Raw genomic sequence first — 18,812 nt, forward strand, 5'->3', positions numbered from 1 at the left:
TTGGATATTTGGAAACCTCTGGATGCTGGAATTTTCTTGCTTTCATTTGGACACTTTAAAGGAATAGCTAAGCATGGGTTAAATGGTGCCAACATGTAAAAATAATGTATTTTCTAATGAATGAATTACTGATTGACCCATAATTCAATTAATTCAGTCAGTCAATCCAAGTTTGTTGAGTAACAGATAGTACTGTTAATATTAGCGTTTATCACTTTATGGCACTTTATAATTTATTAGGCACTTCACACTTATAAGTGATTGCACTTATGTCTCACGATACCTGTGAGGTGCGTCTTACTGTGCTCAATTTATAGAGGTAGAAACTGGAAATCAGGAAGGACAGTCAAAGAGCATGGAACTAGCTGGTGACCCAAATTCTACTTTTCTGAAATTTGAAATTTATTAATTCATGAAATTTCATGAACATTTAATATCAACCATATGCCAGACACTGTGTTAAGCCCAAGAGAAAAAGAAGTTAAAAAAAAAAAGAGAGAGACAGTCCTTTCCATTAAGAGCCCCAAAGTCTAGCGAGGGACATGCATGGAAAATCTAACTGAGTGTGGTAAGACATACAGCTGGCACCAGAAATCCACGAGTTCTGCATCTCTGAATTCAACCAACCACAGGTCAAAAATATTAGAAAAAAATTAACAATACAACAATAAAAATAATACAAATAAGACAATACAGTATAACAGCTATTCGCATAGCATTTACGGCATATTCGGTATTATGAGTAACCTAGATATGACACAGTGCACTGGAGCAGGTGCGTAGGTTATATGCAAATGCTGCATCATTTTATATCAGGCCCGTGAGCGTCTTTGAATGTTGGTATCTATTGCGGGTCCTGGGACCAAGCCTGCAAGGATAATGCGGGACAACAGAAAATAAGGCACAGGCTGCAAGAAGAGTTAAAAAGGGGCTCCTTACCCAGAGTGGGCAGCCTGGGATGCTTCCTGGGGGAGGTGACTCTTTCAGGATGAGTCTTTAGGGATGAATAGAGAATATTAGGCAGGCAGAGAAAGGGTGTGAGTACTGAATAATTTAAAAAATATATAACCTGCGGGCTTATTTCCAGGATTAAAAGTGAAATCCTGTTATCTATTTGCCAGTGAGCTGAGAATATGTCTTAAGATTTCAGCAAAAAACTTCCAATTATCATTTGCTTTAAAATTTTAGCCAAAGACAGTATGTGAGAAGTAAATGCTTAACAGAAGCCATCAAACCCACCAATGAGCTAAAAACAGGCATTTGAAGAAACAGATGTTCAGAGGTTAGGGAGTGAAGTCAGGGAATTAATGGCTATTGAATTAAACGGGACGGAAATAGTTTCGGATTGAACTGAATCACTGCTGCTCAGGCAGAGCTGGGCAGAGGACAAAGGCTCACTCCTTCACAGAAGTAACACAGATATTTGGCTTGATGAGAGAGATTATCAATCCAACGTATAGAAGGATAAAATTAATAGAGCAGTATATCAGTATCTATCATCTTTAGGGAACCAGATGTATTATATAAATGAATTTTTAGATGACAGAAGTGCAAATATTATCTGTACTTTAAAATTTTTAATGAAAGTCATCCTAAAAATCAATAATACACATCCTCTCCAAGCTCCATCCCTCATTAGCCCCATTACCTTGGCTGAGTTAGTTAATCTCTCTCTGCCTCAGTTTCATTCTCTGGAAAACAGAACTGATAATCCTTTCTCCCTCTAAGGGTAGTGTTGAATATGAAAATAAGTTCATGCAAGTAGAACAGAGCCTGATCTATAGCAAGCACTTAGCCCATGAAGACATCACAATTATCATTGTTATACACAGTAAGCACAGGGTATCCAACCAAATTTACCAATTTCTAAGGGATTTTACTTTTGGAGGGAAAAATTAGAGTCTGTTAACCTTCTTGAGTCTTAGTCTGTTCATCCGACCAACAAAAGTTTGAACTTGAGAAACTCAAAGGACCCTTATAGCCTGGACATGCCATGTGCCGTGCCTGCCTGGTTGTTGTCACATACAGCTATTATTTCACTGGGCTGCTGCACATTGTTATCTTGGTGGTGGTGGTGGTGGTGTGTGTGAGGGGGGTTCCACCTCTTGCCCTGGCATTAAATGGCCCTAGAGTGTTGTCTCCCTTGCTGGTTTCACCTTCCTCCTTTCTGAATGTTGGCTGACCTTCTTGGTGGTTATACTCCTGTGATATCATAAAATATATATTAATATTTGGTCTTCATCCAGCTTCCTGGCATACACCTTTTAAAATCCTTGAAATCTCCAAAGTGATAAGTGTCCCTGTATGCTAATAAGTTGGCTGGTGGCTGGCAGCCCCCAGGTAGCTTCAGGATGGGGCTGGCCCCTGGAGAGGCCAAGGCAGCATTAGCAGGTTGGGACTTTTAGCATCCCTATCCCCCCAAACTCTGGGGAGGGAAGAGAGACTAAGGGTTAAGTTGATCACCAATGCCCAATGATTTAATCAGTCATGCCTACATAATTCAAGCCTCCATAAAAATCCAAAAGAACTGGGTTTAGAGAGCTTCCAGCTAGCTAAACATGTGGCGATTTCTGGAGGGTGCCGTGCCTAGGAAGTGTATGGAAGATCCACACCGCTTCCCCAGACCTCCCTTACACATCTCTTTACCTGCATCCTTGGTAATATCCTTTAAATTAACCCAGTAAACATTAATGTTTCCCTGAGTTCTGTGAGCTGCTCTAGCAAATTAATTGAACCCAAGAAAGGGATCCCGGGAATTCCAATTTATAGCCGGTTGGTCAGAAGCACAGGCCATAATTTGGGGCTTGCGATTGGCACTGGAAGTGGTGGACAGTCTTGTGGGACTGAGCCTCCACCTGTGGGATCTGACTCTGTCTCCAGGAAGACACTGTCGGAATGAATTGGATTAGAGGATGCCCAGCTGGTGTCCGCTGCAGGATTGATTGGTTGCTGGTGAGAAGCAATCGCCACACACTTCTTGGGGACCAGAGGAGACGTATTCTGTGTTGATTTTTCAGTGAGACAATAGGAACCACACTCGAGGTGAGGTTTTCATACTTGATCAGCACAGTCTAGGTTCTGTTATTTTACTGGTGCACATGCAGCTTTCTGCCTTTTGAAACAAAGCCATGGATAGAACGTGGTTTTCCCAGTATCCCTACAGCTCCCCTCAACTCTCCCCTGCCCATCTTTTCCCCTTTCTATAAACAGCATGTGGCTCTTGGCCCCTGGTCCACTATAACTTACAAGAGACCTGGATATTAGTGCAAAATCAAGTACTGAATAACAGAAGTTTATTCTGTGATTCGTATGTATATAAAAATATATTCAATGGTATCTTTAGATCCGTATGCTAGAAAGGGGGAGCTCTATGGATGAAGGGGTTCTTCAACCCTGCAGAAGGGTAAGGGACTAAAGATGGGATGATTTGGTGAGAATTAAGGATGAAGGCCTAACAGGACCATAGCACGCTAGGGGAGCATTCACAGCCTTCTAGAGAGTCAGTGATCACACACAGCTCTTTGTAACTAACTTCTTCACATTAGTTGTTTTTGTTAGTTACGGTTTGTCTGGTGGGGTTTAATTATTTAAGATTATTTAAAGTTAAGTTTAAACTATTTACATAATTATTATTGTTTCAGCTGCAGTTGGTTGAGTGTCTGCAGTGTGCGAGAAGTCCTGTCTTCATGACACCTGATCGTGACAGCGGTTCTAGGAGGGAGGCACAAGCAACACTCCTGCCCTCCCAGGTTACACACGAGGAAACTGACTCTCAGGGCAACTGAGTTACTCGCCCAGTGATTGCTGGAGTTGGAGAGCAAGCCCAGGTCCTACTGGCAACTAAGCTAATAGTCTTTTACTATGCCAAACTTCTTTTAATAGTCCCCCAAAAGACAAGGATTCCAAGGTGTTTTTGGTTTTTTTTTTTGGTTTTTTGTTTTTTTAAGACATTGGGAAACATGGAGTTGGTGAGACGGCCTATTTTACATCCTTTCTTAGAGGATACATGGCCAAGGAATGGAGTAGAAAAGAGTAGAGACAGCTCTTGATAAAAACCAACAAGAGTAAGGATAAATTCTCAGGGAAGGCCCATTGAGGACTAACCAATAAGAGGTTTCTGGGGTGTCTGAGCATTTTAAAGTTCATGGATTCAGTGAAGAATGCAGCTGCCCATGTGATTTCAGGTGTAACAGTTGTGTGACCACTCCTGCTACGGGTCAGGATCTGTACGTTCACTTCTGAATGGGTGGCTGTGCTCAGCATGGGTGGTTGCCAGGAACTCAGGTGCTAGATCAATGATGCCAATGTTCTACCCATGGCTTTGTTTCAAAAGGCAGAAAGCTGCATGTGCACCAGTGAAATAATAGAATCCAGACTGCGCCGATTCAGCTGGGAAGCCTAATCTGGCATGTGGTACTGGGTGAGTCCGGAAGGCATATGCTCCAGAACACCTGACGCCAGAAGGAGCCAAGAAGGGCTCCTCAAGCCAAAGCTCTTGGCTTCTGTTTGTAATTCCTATTTTGTTTTCCCCTTTTCTCTCTTCCCTTCTCTTCCCTTCATTTCCCTTCTCTTCCTTCCTCCAACATTTATTGAGCATATTCTCTGCCCCAGACGCTGCACTTGTGATATGACCCAGGATCCCTGCCCTCAAGGGTCTTACGTTCTCATGGAGGAGGCAGAATCAATTCTCAGTTGTGAAAAGGGGCCATGAGGTACTGTGGGAACACCGAGAAGGGGCCTCCCATCTACCCCAGGGTGGGACTGAGCTGAGTGTCAAGTCATTAATCGGCTGGATTTAACTAGAAGCAGACGGAGGGGAGAGAACGTCCAGACAGAGGGAAGAGGGTAAGCCAAGGCACAGAGGAAGAAAGTCATGAAACCTTTCAGGAACTACAGAAGTTCATTACAAGTGGTCCAGAGGAGTTGGATGCCATATTGGTGGGAGAGGTCACGGGTAGGTCCAGATCATGAAAAGAGCTGGACCCTACTCTGCAGACAATAGGAAACCAGTTAAGCAGGGGCCTTATGAGGCCTGATTTGCTGGAAAGATAACTGGAGCTGCTTGCTTGGTATTAATAGTTATGCGGGAGGGTAGGAGCCTGAGGGAGGGAGAGCGGTTTATAGACTGGGAGCATTCCAGTGTGTCTCCTGGTCTAGGGCATCTAGAGTGGATTCAGAGCACAGGAAGTGAAAATGTGGCCTAAAGCATCAAAATCCTCCTGTGAGACTTTACCTCTAAGAACAGACATCCTGGCAAAACAGGTGACCTCAGTGAACAGCAGCACCAAGGTTTTTAGCAACTGAGTTGTTGCAAAAGTTAACTTCAGTTTACAAAGAGCAGTTTTAAAAATGTCTGGCCTCTCCTTCTCCTAAATGCCTTGGGACGTCCATAGAGAATTCAGCAGATTAGAAACTAGAGGCCAAGAGACAACTGATGACACAAAGCCAGACAGGTATGAGCAAAGCTTGGTTTTCCCAGGACTTCCACTTTTATAATTAGTGCCCCTTTTTGCTAAAGCAATTATCCACTTAACTGCTTCAATGAGAACTGAGACCACTGTCAGCTCCTGGGGTGAAGAAGTAATTTACTTGCCTCTGCAAATTGTGTGCATGCCTGTTCTTTGTTCAAACTGTTCCTGCATGCCTAATGTGTGGCTAGGTGCTTTGCACAGTTTAGCTCATTGAATTCTCATAGGAAGCCCCCCTGACATTGTAGTATCATCCTCATTTCGTATACTAGGAAACAGATTACTCAGGTTAAATCTCAAGTGGACAGAGATAGCGAGTTGCAGAACCAGGACCTGAACCCAGAGTATGAGGCTGCAGCATCATTCCTGGATCAAGAGACATCTCCCTGCTTACTGGGAGGGACAGAAACACCAAGGTGAACATTCTGGGTTTTAGAGTGAGATTTTCCCGTACTGAATTCTGGCTTTGCCATGAGCTAGTTGTGGAATTTGCCTGAGGGCTCATAGGTTGAACCTTACATGAAATGAGATGGTACAGGTAAGCACTAAGCACGGAGCCTGGCCACAACGAGTGACCCATGCATCCTACCACTATTAGTAAGAATTGTGAGGACAATTTTTTCCCCAATGATCATAATATTTCGGGTGAGTGTACCAGGCTTGCTGGAGTATCAGATAATTTCATACACATATTTAGGGAGAAAGCACCTGCCACATGCCAGATGCTGTCCTAAGATTATTAACTCATTTAATCCTCAACTTGAAGATTAAATTAGTTAATACCCTAGAACAACCAGAGGACCCAAGTCAAGGTTCCATCTCAGGCGGTCAGTTCCGGAGCCAACCCTCTCTCCTCACCATGCTATGCTGCCTGTCCTTGTTTTTGTGTTTGTCAGCAAGGTTGAGAACAAGAACCACCTTAGCGATTAGAAACCTAAACTAGCCAGAGAACAAGTGCACCTCACTAATTTGAAGTTAGCACTGAAAGTGCTGGCCTTTTAAGGGATTTCTTTCCATGTAAGATTTCCAATGACACACATTTGTTTTGCACGATTAACTTTGCAGAGCATGGCTAACACAGACTTTTTGTAGCAATATAAACAAAAGCAAGATGTTAATTAAATAGTTACTTTTAAGAGCTGTAGTCTTTTAATGGCTTAAAAAAAACCAAACTACCCACTACATTATACTATTACCACTAACTCATATATTTCTAATGAGAAACATCGAAAGGGAACCATTTCATTGAGTGTCTAGATTTACATAAACTCACCACTGAGATGGCTGGTTAATATCCTTATGTCACATAATCCTCACAGTAAGCTCATGGCTGTTACTATTAGCCCCCTAAGTGAGGACAAGGAGGCTCAGAGATGTTCCATAGCTTGCCCAAGTTCACAGAGCCAGAAGTGGAGCCAGAATACAATACTGGTGGTGTTCTTTCTCCTTTACTATGTTCTAATTGGAACAGATGCAGGACCATTGAAATTAAAACTAGTGAACACTCATAGCCTGGATGTACATTTTCCAGATCTTTCATATATGACACTGAACCCATGGCCAGCTGTAGATCAAGAGACACCAAGAATATGCCTGCGAGGTAGAGCAAATCTCAAAGAATTGCAGCTTGGAGTTATTTAAGGTCACAGTAGGCAGGATGACAGAAATTCTGGTAAGTAGGGGATAGTGACGTATCTAAGGAGAAAGTGAATAAAATGTTCAAAAACATTAATGGGATCAAGACACCAATCATAAGAGTGTTGGAATTCGAGCCTGATTCTGAATTATTCATTGACTTAAGCAGGTGTCTTGTATATTCCTTGGCAGGATGAGTACGATTGTCAGGGTTGGCTAAGCCTGCGTGTGTAAGTACAAGTGGAGAAGTAGCTCCATGTGCTGAGAAGAGGATGAGAAACTGTCAGGAAAGGTGAGTTCTGACAGTAGGAATGTGAGGTGAGAGAGGTAAGGGTCATGGGATAAACCTTAAACTAGAATAGAAGACATTTTTAGGTAAAAGAACAAAATGACTCTTATGGAGAAGTTAAGCTTTTGAAACACAACTGAGCAATAGAACTTTCTGTGATAATGGAAATTTTCTATATCTGTGCTATCCAATATGGTAAGCCACTAGCTGCACAAGGCTATGGAATATTTAATATCCCCCTAGGTGTGTGACTAAGGGATTGAATTTTTTGCTTTATTTAATTTTAGTTAATTTAAATTTAAACTTAAGTTGCCATATGTGGTTAGTGACTGCCATATTGGATGGTGCAGTTCTAAAAAAAAGTTATGGTGTTCCCCTGAGAAACTTAAAATACTGAAAATCACTTTGATCAGGAACTCTTCAAAAACTGTGAAGATTAAGACATAAAATGGAAGAAAAGCTTCTCACAGATTAGCAAAGCAACGATTGCATCAAGAAAGAGTTTATTTTTATGATGGATGAGATTACATGGGAGATTATATATGATAGCAGAAAAGAAAAATATTTATCCTAAATAAATATTATAAAAACGGTTTTATCCAAAGCACTATTGGGTGATTCCATCCACCCAGTCGTTTTTGTTGTTGTTGTCGTTGCTGCTGTTTTGGGGGCAAGAAGGAAGCTGTTACTAAGAAGGATAAAGATAAATTAATATGTATCCCATTTTTCAAAAATTTATCTCAAAAGAATGATTTGAGTACTGCCATTCTATTAATTATAGAAAAATAATTTACACATGGTTAACTCTGAATTTTGAAGTTGTTTTCATCATGAGCCCTAAAAGAGACAGGCAAATGCACACAAGTCTGCCAGTGGTCAAGGTAAATTCTGGTCAGTTCTTTAGGGATGGTCAGCGTTAGCAACTCCATCTCAGGGGCCGCCCCAGAAACACACATGTGGTCACAGTCAGCAGCCACCAAATAACTCCCTGGGCGGTGGCTGCTGATGAGGACTCAGTAAGGGAGGGGGTCAGTGAGGTAGGAATAGGCCTCGTTTTCTTACATTAACAACCCAGAATTTCACAAGTAGGAGGAACAAAGGCCGCCATATAGCCGGTTAGCCCCGCTTTCATAATTTCCCCCTTCTGTGGCTCCCTCTGACCTCTAGGCATCTGGGAGTCATCCTGAAACAGAAGGTTGTTTAGACCCTGCAAATGGAGCAGATCTTCCCTAGCAGGGGACAGAGTAAATGAGTTAATAGGCCTATCACATCTTAATTTTTTTAATGGTTTTATATCCTGGGGTAACACTGGGGAAGGCATGATTTTATTATTATTAATTATTATTATATTATTACAGTTTTCCAGTCTGGCTCTTTGATGTTTACAAGTACAGACAACATGTGGTTTCCAAGCCAGATTTCATAACCTTAAACTACCTTTCCATTTGGCTTCTGTCCATCCTAGTCTGTTTTAGATCTTGTTTACGTTTGGCTTAAATCATGAATTGGCTGTGGTGTTTATTTTGCCACATGGACGTAAGGCATCAGACGAAGACAGCATTTTGGACGGCATCTACAGGGAGGCACAGCTACAGGACTTGGGTGTTAACACTTGCCAGCCCCTGGCTGGGTGACGGAGTCCCGGGATGCCCACTGACTCCTGCCTGGTCCCTACCACTCGCCTCGTGAGGGTGTGAGCTTTACAGCTGTGGTCTGGATCCTCTGCTCAAACTAGAAAGTCTCTGTTCTACAAGGATTTTTGGCTTCGGTAGTCACAAATATTAGATGCGCATGTGTGTGGTGTAACTTGAAGTAACATGAACAGCTCTGCTGGGGACAGATTGTCAAGCATCTTGAGGGCCAGGTGAAAGGGCTTGGACCCTGTGGAGCAGGGCAGTGGTGCTTAGAGCATGGTCCCTAGAACAGCAGCCTCAGCGCCGTCTGGCAGTTTGTCACAAATGCGGATTTTCAGGCCCTGTTCTAGACCTACCGAATCAGAAACTCTAGGCATGGAGCCCACAGGTCCCTGCAGTAACAAGCCCTACAGGTGACACTGATGTATACTCAGGTTTGGGAACCACCAGTGTGGAGATGGGACGCTAGTTGCAAAGTGATAGCTAGTGGAGTCACGGTCATTCGCGTGCATTTTAGGAAGTTCCCGCCTGAAATGGGAGAGACACTGGAGCCAGTGGAGAATAGTAAACCCACTTTATTGCAAAATTCTGAGCAAGAACATGATGAGTGTCTCACCCAGGATGTAGCAATGGGGCTAAAACTCATTGGACTCATCAGAAAGATGTTAGGGAGGTGGAATTTATTGCACTTGGTCATAGGCTAATTATTAAATATAAGGACCTGCAGCCTAGAATGATGCCTAACTTCTGTCTTAGGTAGATATTGATGCTATTTAACAAGATAGAAAGCAAGGAAAAAGGCTTTTTCCTAAAACCAAAAAGAAACAAGAGGACAGAAATTCAACATCCAGTTGACTTTGTGTGGTTTTGGCCAGTTGGCCAGAGCTCTAGAGAAAAGACGCTGTTGAAAGGCAGACAATAAAGTATCGACCACAAAGTCAAGTGCACAATGGGGCCTATTGGAACCACATGGCTCCTGCATCGAAATGTGTGTTACGATGGCTCTGTCTTCAGTTCTGTCGGGCACCTGTAGCGTTAGTGGTGTGTGACCTGGCTGTGAAGATCTGGGCTGAGACTGAACATAAGCAGACGGGAGAGTTCTGTCGGCACTCGGGCGTAGGGGCTGGTTTGTGCCGAGTACACGCCCTCACCACGTCATGTCAGATCTTAGGCAACCGCCATTATCAAGAATGTGGTTTTGTCTATGGTCATGAACATAAGTATTAAGAAGCCGTGCAAAAGAGCAGTCATTCTGTGTGGTCATAGACTTCAAAAGGTCAGAGCTTAACACAGTCATAGCATTTTATAGGGGAAAGAGACCTCAATGATAAGTCATGAAACGCATTTATTTCATGGATGGGAAAATTAAGGCCCAGGGAAAGGAAATGACTTGCCTCTGCCCAGGCACCCCATTCAGGGCAGAGTACAAGATGCCTTTTTCCATGATCATAGTCCAGCGTCTTTGCCCTTCCCCGGCCCCAGATCCAGCCTGCTGAGTGCCATGCTATAGCAGCACAGCTGTGCAGCAGGCACGGGCGCCTCTTCAGGGAATGCATTTCTTGGACTGCATAATAGGGGTCAGATTGGGTGCTGGATGAGGGTATATCATTGATCAGCCAGTTATAACAGCAGGGAGCATCGAGCAAGCGTTCCTGGCAGGAGCACCAAAGTCCATGAATGGGGTAGTTGGGTGCTGGGTAGGAAGGGATGGAAGTCAGTGTTCCCCCACCCTGGTAGGTGATCGTTGTCTCTTTCTCATCTGCTATTGCTGAAAGTTCAGCATCTAGGAAATGTGTTCTAGATTAGACAGTGGCCCCTTAGGGATTCTGGGAGCATCTTCCCTTTGAGGAGATGGGGGGACTGGCTAGACAAGTCCAGCAGCCAGAAGGTCATGGAGCTGGGAGTGACCTTGAGCTGGGTGTCATGCCATCTTACACCCTCTTGCCCCTTAGCCAGGGAACTGAGGCTCAGCCACCGTGAGAGGGGGCGCTGCTGGAACCAAGAAGATAAGCTGGGTGGGGCCTGGGCCTTGTCCACTGCCCAGCAGACTTCGCCTACTCAGCGGACTGCCTTGCTGTGTGGCCCTGAGGAAGCCCTTCAAGGGTTTGGGCCTTTTGTCTGTGGAGAGGACGGTGATAATGCTGCCCAGCCCCTGTGGACCCTGAGTGAGAGCCAGTGATCGAAAAGGACGTGGGGCGGCAGGCACAGTGTGGCTCCCTGCTGGATCTGAGCCCACCGTGAAAGCCGGGGTCTCCTGACCCAGCACTCTGGTCACCCACCACGCCCTCCTCTCAGGTCCGTGTGTGTGTGTGTGTGTGTGTGTGTGTGTGTGTGTTGTGTGCATGTGTCTGTAGATGTTTGCTGGTTCTGCCAGGGAATTAGTTCTTTACAACTGAGCTTTTAACAGAGGCAGGAGGGCCCGGCAGTGACGTCAGCGTCTCTCCACTGGCTCTGTGGGATGGACTCTGTCCCCACACTCTCTCCTCCTGCCACTCACACATGAACCCCTTCCTTCTGTGCCTGGGGTCCTGGCAATGAGCCATGTTGTGAGAACAGGGGCTCCCACCTGCAGTGCACTGGGCATTTCCAGTCCAAGTGCATGGCACTGACCGGGAGGATGGTCCTCCAGGAAGAGTTGAGGAGGGCAGGGCACGTCCTACCACGAGAACGTGCCATATGCCAGGATTGTGCCACACACTGCATGAGGACCTTTAATTCTCAAAAATGATTCTGAAAGGGAGATATTTTTATGCCACTTTATGATGAAGATGTCAAGGCTCAGAGACGTCACTGGAATGTCCAGAGCTAGTAAGTGGTGGAGCCTGTGGTTTTCATTTTCTTATCTTGTCAAGACCTGTGAGGCTGAGGAGGGATGCTGCCAAGGCCACGGGCACTAGGCTCTTCAGTGGTCTCTGCTTTGCTCTGGGGAAGCTCAAAGATTGTTCCCTAAGAAGGGACTGGGGTTCCTTACCCCTCAATGGAGCATCAATTCCTGACCCTGACATTTCTCTACAGTGAGCACATTGCCCTGTTTTATTCTCCCATCTCAGCTTTGCCAAAAAGGAGGGCAGCCTCTGTAGAACCTACAGAGTTGACAGACTGAGTTCTAACCCCTGGTCTGTATAATTGTAGGCAAATCTCTTTCCCTCTCTGGGCCTCAGTTTCCTCATCAGTGATATGGGATTATTCTAGAATGATATTTTTGGGTCTTTCCAGCTCTGACTTCATGTCATCTCATTTAATTGCATTGCATTGCATTGCGTTGCTTTGCTTTGCATTTCGTCTCTAGACACCCTCCTCTCCCTGAAATCCTACCATTTTTCTCATGGAGGCTTCACCCCTTCTGGCGAGTGCCTGTGAAAGTATAGCACCACCTTCTGGTAGCTGGTTTACTCCTTTTCCCCCCCTTTGGCTAGTGTCTGATTCTCGGTTCCTCCCTTCTCCAGAAACTAGACTGAAAACCCGGTGACTAGCCGGGTCCGCTGGTTGGGGGCATCTCCCCTCAGAGCTCTCCAGGCGGGTCAGTGGTGGGTTGTGGCTGCACCCGGCTTCTTTCTGTTGGGAAGGTGCCAATGCTTTTTTCCCTGGAGCTGAGGTCACACCAGGAGCCTGGTGGGCTGGCCACCATGGCACAGGGACCGGGGACCTGGGGCGCACAGCTAAAAGCACACAGTTCACGAGGGATTGTTCCATCAGGAAGTGAGGGCGGAAAGAGATGAGATTCTCAGCACATTTGTTCCCTTTCCTTCCTTTTTGCTCTTGTTTTTGTTTTTGAGGTGAAGAAGTGGGTTTCAGAAAAATATATGGATGGCCAAATTTCAGACGCCCTTAGAGTTTGGGGAAATTTTTACCTTTAGTTTGGTTGAAAAAAACATGAAAATGGACAATGAGAAGGGGTGTATATTTAGGGCTTTCTAATTCTGAAGGAAGCCTGAAAAGTGTCTCTGAGTATGTGGCCTTATTTCTCTGAGCAGATCCCTTTGACCCACTGTCATCTACTTCACACCCGTGACAGGTGGGGGTTGGGAGTTTTGGGGGTTCAGCCGCAGGTCAGGGGCAGGGATCTTCCCTCAGCCCTGTCAGCTCCCTGCCTAGGAGGACAGAGTTTGGGCTTGTCTCTAACTGGGAGAAACAAACCCAACTGCCCCAAAACAGGTCCAGCTGTGTGTGGCTTTAAATTCCTGAACATACACTTAGTATTTACTCGGGGATATTTGCTGAAAGAATTCTGAACTGGCAAGTGGGAGACTAGATTCCAGAGTTACCATGAACTATCTGCTCTGGGTGTTCTTGAGCAAGTGTCTTCCCTCTGCCCACCATGCTTTCTTCTTCTGCAAGGAGAAAGTAGAAATGGAATATTTTTAAGATTTCTAAGCTTCATTCCATCCCATTGTTCTAGAACACTGGGAGTTAGGTGATAAGGGTTTTCATTCACACTCTGCCATTTCCCTGGTAAGCCAGGTGACCTGCCTGGTTCCTAAGGTGCTTGTCTGCCCCAGGAACATCATATACTGGAGTAGGGGTGGGGGCAGGGTGTGCAGGAGCCCGACGCCAGCTCATGCTTATAGCCGCTGCCCACTTTCAGGGTTGCTGGAAGGACGTGCAATGCTGCGTGAAACGTCCTACTGTGGGTGGAATGGGTGAGCACACGCATGGCTGCCTGGGCCCGGCTAGGGCTGAGGAAATGCAGGAAAACAGACAGATCCTATGGGGTGGATATGATCCCATGCTGAGAGGCACTAATAGCCATAATTAAGGCCCATATCTCAATTAAATTAAAGGAATTATCAACACTTTAGAGAGAAATGTATACAGGATTCCAAATTGTGCATTTGTTTGTTTATCTCCACCCAGTCTTGTGGTCTGCGTTTGTTCTGTGCTAAGAGGCCAAGGCATGCAGCGGCACCCACACCCCTGTGTGCACGTGCTCTAAGTGGGAAGGGCCACGCTGAACGAGGCCAGCGGGGTGATACTCAGCCGCCAGGTCTCCAGCCCTGTGGGAACTGGCAGGAGACCGTTGGTAAATCACTGGGGATTCTGCGGGGAACAGGCGCTGTGTTCATTGAAGATATCATTAACGCCTTTCGTCCGGAGCCAGAAGCCCACAGTGCGGTCCACCGATGCTTGACTCAGCTTGTCCAGTAGTGAAATTAACATAATAAAACTCAGTTGACAGAGATGCTATGGATTTAATTAGTTCCTTAACAATTAAAGAAGAATTATGAGATCTTGAGCTCTCTATCTTCAAAAGCAATTTGGGCCGATTGATGTCACTGTCTGACATCTCTGCTGAGATTCTGGGCTGCCAAAGTCGACTTGGGCAATTGCATGTGTTATCCTGCTGTAGGCAAGTACGTACACTTTCCTACCGCCTGGAGAGGAAGAGCTTCCACGTTCCCTCTGAACTGACTCCTCCAGGGCCCGAGGCTCAACCGGAAGTGGGTAAGTTCTGCGGTCAGGGTTGTGGAGACTCTTGGACGTGTCTGGCTCCCGGACTCCCCTCCCAAAATCTAGCACCTGCCTCGTCACCCTTTACGCTCTGCAGGGGCTGAGAAACTAGGGGTGTTGTAGCACTACATCTTCCGTCTAACTTACTCTCTGGAATCTGTATTAGATGCTATAAAAGGAAATACGGCTATTAAGCTGTTTGTTCTGGGCTGGTGGATTTAGCAGCGTTTATAGCCCACAGTAGGGGACTGAGAGCTAGAACGAGTAGAGAATTCCGGGGCACTCACTCAGGGAGCCTGCGGCAGCTCAGCCTCTTGTCTTCCGGGTATCTGTCTCTGCAGGAATCACATTTCCAAAGCATTCCCTTGGCAAGAGGCTATCTATAGGATCTGGGCCTTCTGACCCCAAATCAGGTGTCCTCTGCAGCCTACGTCTGTGGTACTCTGACAGCAGCATGAGCATCATCTGGGAGCTGATGAGGAATACAGAGTCTCAGGCCCCACCCCAGCTCCACTCAATTGGAATCTGCATTTCAACAAGACTTCCAGGCAATTTGCAAGCATATGAGTGTCTGAGAAGCACTGCTTTGAGACACTTTATAGCAATCTCTCCTGTCCAAAGAGTGCCCAGCCTGGGGACAGAACTAGCCGTGGAGGCCAGCGCAGCTCCCAGGTGTCCTTGTTCCTCTCAGGCCCTGAGGAGTCCTCCTCCCTCTCTGGCAGCAGCATTCTCCGCGAGCCTTCCTTGGTGGTCTGGTTTCAGCATCCTGCCAGTCCTGGCGAAGGCACCATGCCACACTGACAGATGGCCCAAAGTAGGACGGACAGAAGAAATGTATGTTTATCAAATTTGGGTTGAAAAGACCACGTTCCCGCAGCATAGGCTGTCAAACAGCTGTCATTGAGGAGCATATGGCCCGGCGGTGAGAGGGCACAGACATGGCTAATCCCACTCTCAGAGAGATTAGCTCTGACGAGTGAAGAAAGTTGCGGCTGTCGCCGGAGTGCTGCCGGGGAGGAGAGGGCGGGGTGTCTGCGTCATGGTTCATTCCCTGAATCACCTGCCCTGAGATCCAGGCTCCTGACCCCAAAAGAGACTCTAGAATAAAATGATGCGGAGAGAAATAATAACTATGACAGTAACGACACAAAATCTACCATTTATCAGTCACTTGCTGTGTCAAGTAATAGCAGGTTATGTATTTCTACTATTTTATTTATTCCATGTAGGGGCTCTTTCAGAAATGCGTTATTGTTTCCGCTTTACAGATGAGGAAAAGGAGAGCTCTGAGATGCAGCTGTGTGTCCCCAGGTGGAGGGAGTGACGGTCCCCCCACTCTCTGGGCAGGTCAGGCCACAGTCCTGCATTTGTGGTGCCAGTTCTGGCCCCACGTGAGGGAGATGGTGACCAGCAAAGCATTTGCAGATGAGTCACTGCCTCCATGCAGTGGATTAAGTGGGTGCGTGGCTTCTTGTATCGCTGAGAACCCAGGACCACAGAATGGGACGACCAGGCCCAGCACAATGTGACCCTCCGTCCAGCATAGCTGAAGCCCAGGCATGAGATGTAACTCCTGGAGTCGTCATTTCCACACGAAACTCTGTAGCTCCGGGGGCCCTCTGTACTGAGTAGGCTAATGGAGCTGAGACTGTAAGAGCCGGAGTGCACACCCAGAGAGCCAGGCCCTCCTAGACACCTGTCATGCATCATGTATCCCAGCCCATGTTGGGGCCACAGTCCCCCTGCAGGTGGAGGGTGTTGAGGCTGCAGGGGCTGAAGAGAAACAGGCAGGAAGGTTCTGCCTGAGCCGTGGAGGAGCAGCCCTTGCCGCACGCCCACGATGGCTCTAGACGTTTCAGAAGTGGTTCCGTTTCCTCAGCCGAAGCTGTTATTTTGAATTGCCATGAGCATTTCTCATTCCACCCAGGAACGGAAGCTGAAGGGTTAAAAGATGCTTTCATGTAGCAACTTGCACAGAGACTCTGGTCTGAACAGAATGAGAGTGAGAGTGCCGAGTACGATATCAGACATTAAAACATGTTTAATTGTATTACCTGCTTGGAGGAAAAGATCACACGGGTCATTCCTTAGTCAGATTTTGGAGTGTTTCCCTGAATGACCTTGAAGAGCTCCTGATCTCAGTAAAAGCAAGCATTTTGGCTCAATGAATATTCATGGAGTATATGCACAGGCCAGGAATTCAGACGTGACTAGGACATGAGGCTTGCCCTCCAGGGGCTCTTAATTGACAGGGGAAAAGCAGCTAAGAGGACACTCTGCTTGGTTTATCATTTATGGTTTAAATTATTACAAGAAAACCCAAAGGTTCATGGTATGTAGTTTCTTATAACATTGTGGCGTGTGACAGGCAGAATAATGCCCTGCTGTCCCTACAAAGAGGTCCACATACTTTAGAAAGGAGATGTGACCGTAGAGCTGAGGTCAGAGTGGTGTGGGGCCCTGACCCAAGTATTGCAGAAAGCTCTAGAAGCTGAAAAGTCAAGGAAAGAGAAAACCTTCTTAGACCCTAGAAGGAACACAGTCCCACTGACTCCTTGATTTTAGCCCAGTGAGATTTTTGGACTTCTGACCTCTACAAACATAAGCTAATACAAGCATAATTTTAAGCCACTAGGTTTGTAATAACCTGTAACAGCAGCAAAAGTAAGCCGACATAGGGCACAATCTGAGTTGCACATAGGAGAATGGCCAGAGGGCATGCTACCAGGATGGCGAGTGACTGCCAGACACCTGCTCACTAATATGTGGTACAATGTCTACTTGCCATCAGGTAAGTGGTAACAATCATGGAATCAATGTTATTGTTTTTTTTTTTTTATGGGGAAAAGTATATGCTATAATGGTATTTGCAAATTTGGGAGGAGGTGATGATCTCAAACTCTAGTCCTTGGGAATGTCTGGGCTCTGCTGTCCAGGTGAGCACAGGACCTGCTGGGAGCCCCGAGCTGGGGTAGCTCACCAAGCCGGGCAAGTCAGAGAAGACCCCCTGAGGAGAAGACACCAAGCTCAGTTTTGAAGGATGGCTAGGACTGAGCCAGGTGACTGATGGCAAAGACCAAGGACATAGCACAACAGGAACACAGAGGTGTGGGCAGTTCTGTATTAGGAGAAGACAGGTCATGAAGCCGGGGTTCTGGAGAGAAATGCAGCTGCCAGGCCACAGCGGGTATTTTTGACATGGTAAGGAATATGGGCGTGGTCTATTTGGGCAGTAATGGCAAGCCATCAACACATTTTAAGCAAAGGTTAAACTGATCAGCCTGTGCTTTGGAAAGATCATATTGACCAATGAAAGTTGGATTAGCGGGAGCAGGACTAATGTCTCATTAAGAAAATTCCAGATAAGAAGGTGAGGGCTTCCACAGAAAAACTGAGTTGCTGTCTTTTCCCTCCATGCCTAGATTTCTTAGAGCTCTTCCCTAGGGTGTTCTGTCTTGCCTTCTTAGTCACATGGGTGGGCTTCTCCCTCAGACACTTCACTTCTTAAGAATAATGGACCCATGTTTGTTTAGTTCTGGTCCTTGAATGGGCCCTGATCTCAGCACTCACAGTCCCTGGGGAAGGACTAGAATCTGGGCCTGGTTGCCTTCTGTCCTGGAGACTTAAAACAGCCTGGAGCTGTTGTTTTGAAGCCCTTGTTGTAATCTGTCCAAAGTTACCAAGTGCCAGAGGTCTGTCTAACGCTGGAAATAGTACTAGTCTGTTTTTCCACAATGTACAAAATCAAGGGTTCTGGAAGCTACAGATGAAGGAGATTGAAGCTGATCTGTGGCAGAATTTTAGAACAGGTTATAAAACAGATTGTTGGTATTTTGAGAACAGTGATTACAAGACATTAACATCCATTCATCAAGGATAACATCTGCCCTTCCTTTAGAGATGAGATCTAGGGATAAAAATCCAACGAATCCACCTCCTTAGCTTGCAACTACAAGGCCGACCTCTCTAACAGGTGTTTCCCTGGCAACTGGTCTCAAGGTAGAACCAGAAACAACGATAAACAGCAATTTTGTACCAGCCCCTTTTCAAACCAAGTTAGATGAATGTTTCTCGTAGGTTCAACGTTGCAACTTGCAAAGGGATTTCTCAACAGCTCTTTGATAGTGATCAACTTAGAAAGTCATTTATTCCACTGTTACTGCATTAAGATGGAGTTTTCAAATATTACAGCATTGGCTTCTTTTCCAGATAAAGAAAATCATCAAAAAATCATCAAAAGCTGATATACCAAAATTCAACCTTTTCAAGATTTTGGTATCTTATTCTCACCGTGAACACACACACACACACACACACAAACATACACACACACACACA

This window comes from Lemur catta, chromosome 4 (genome assembly GCF_020740605.2).
Source record: "Lemur catta isolate mLemCat1 chromosome 4, mLemCat1.pri, whole genome shotgun sequence".
Lineage (NCBI taxonomy): Eukaryota > Metazoa > Chordata > Mammalia > Primates > Lemuridae > Lemur > Lemur catta.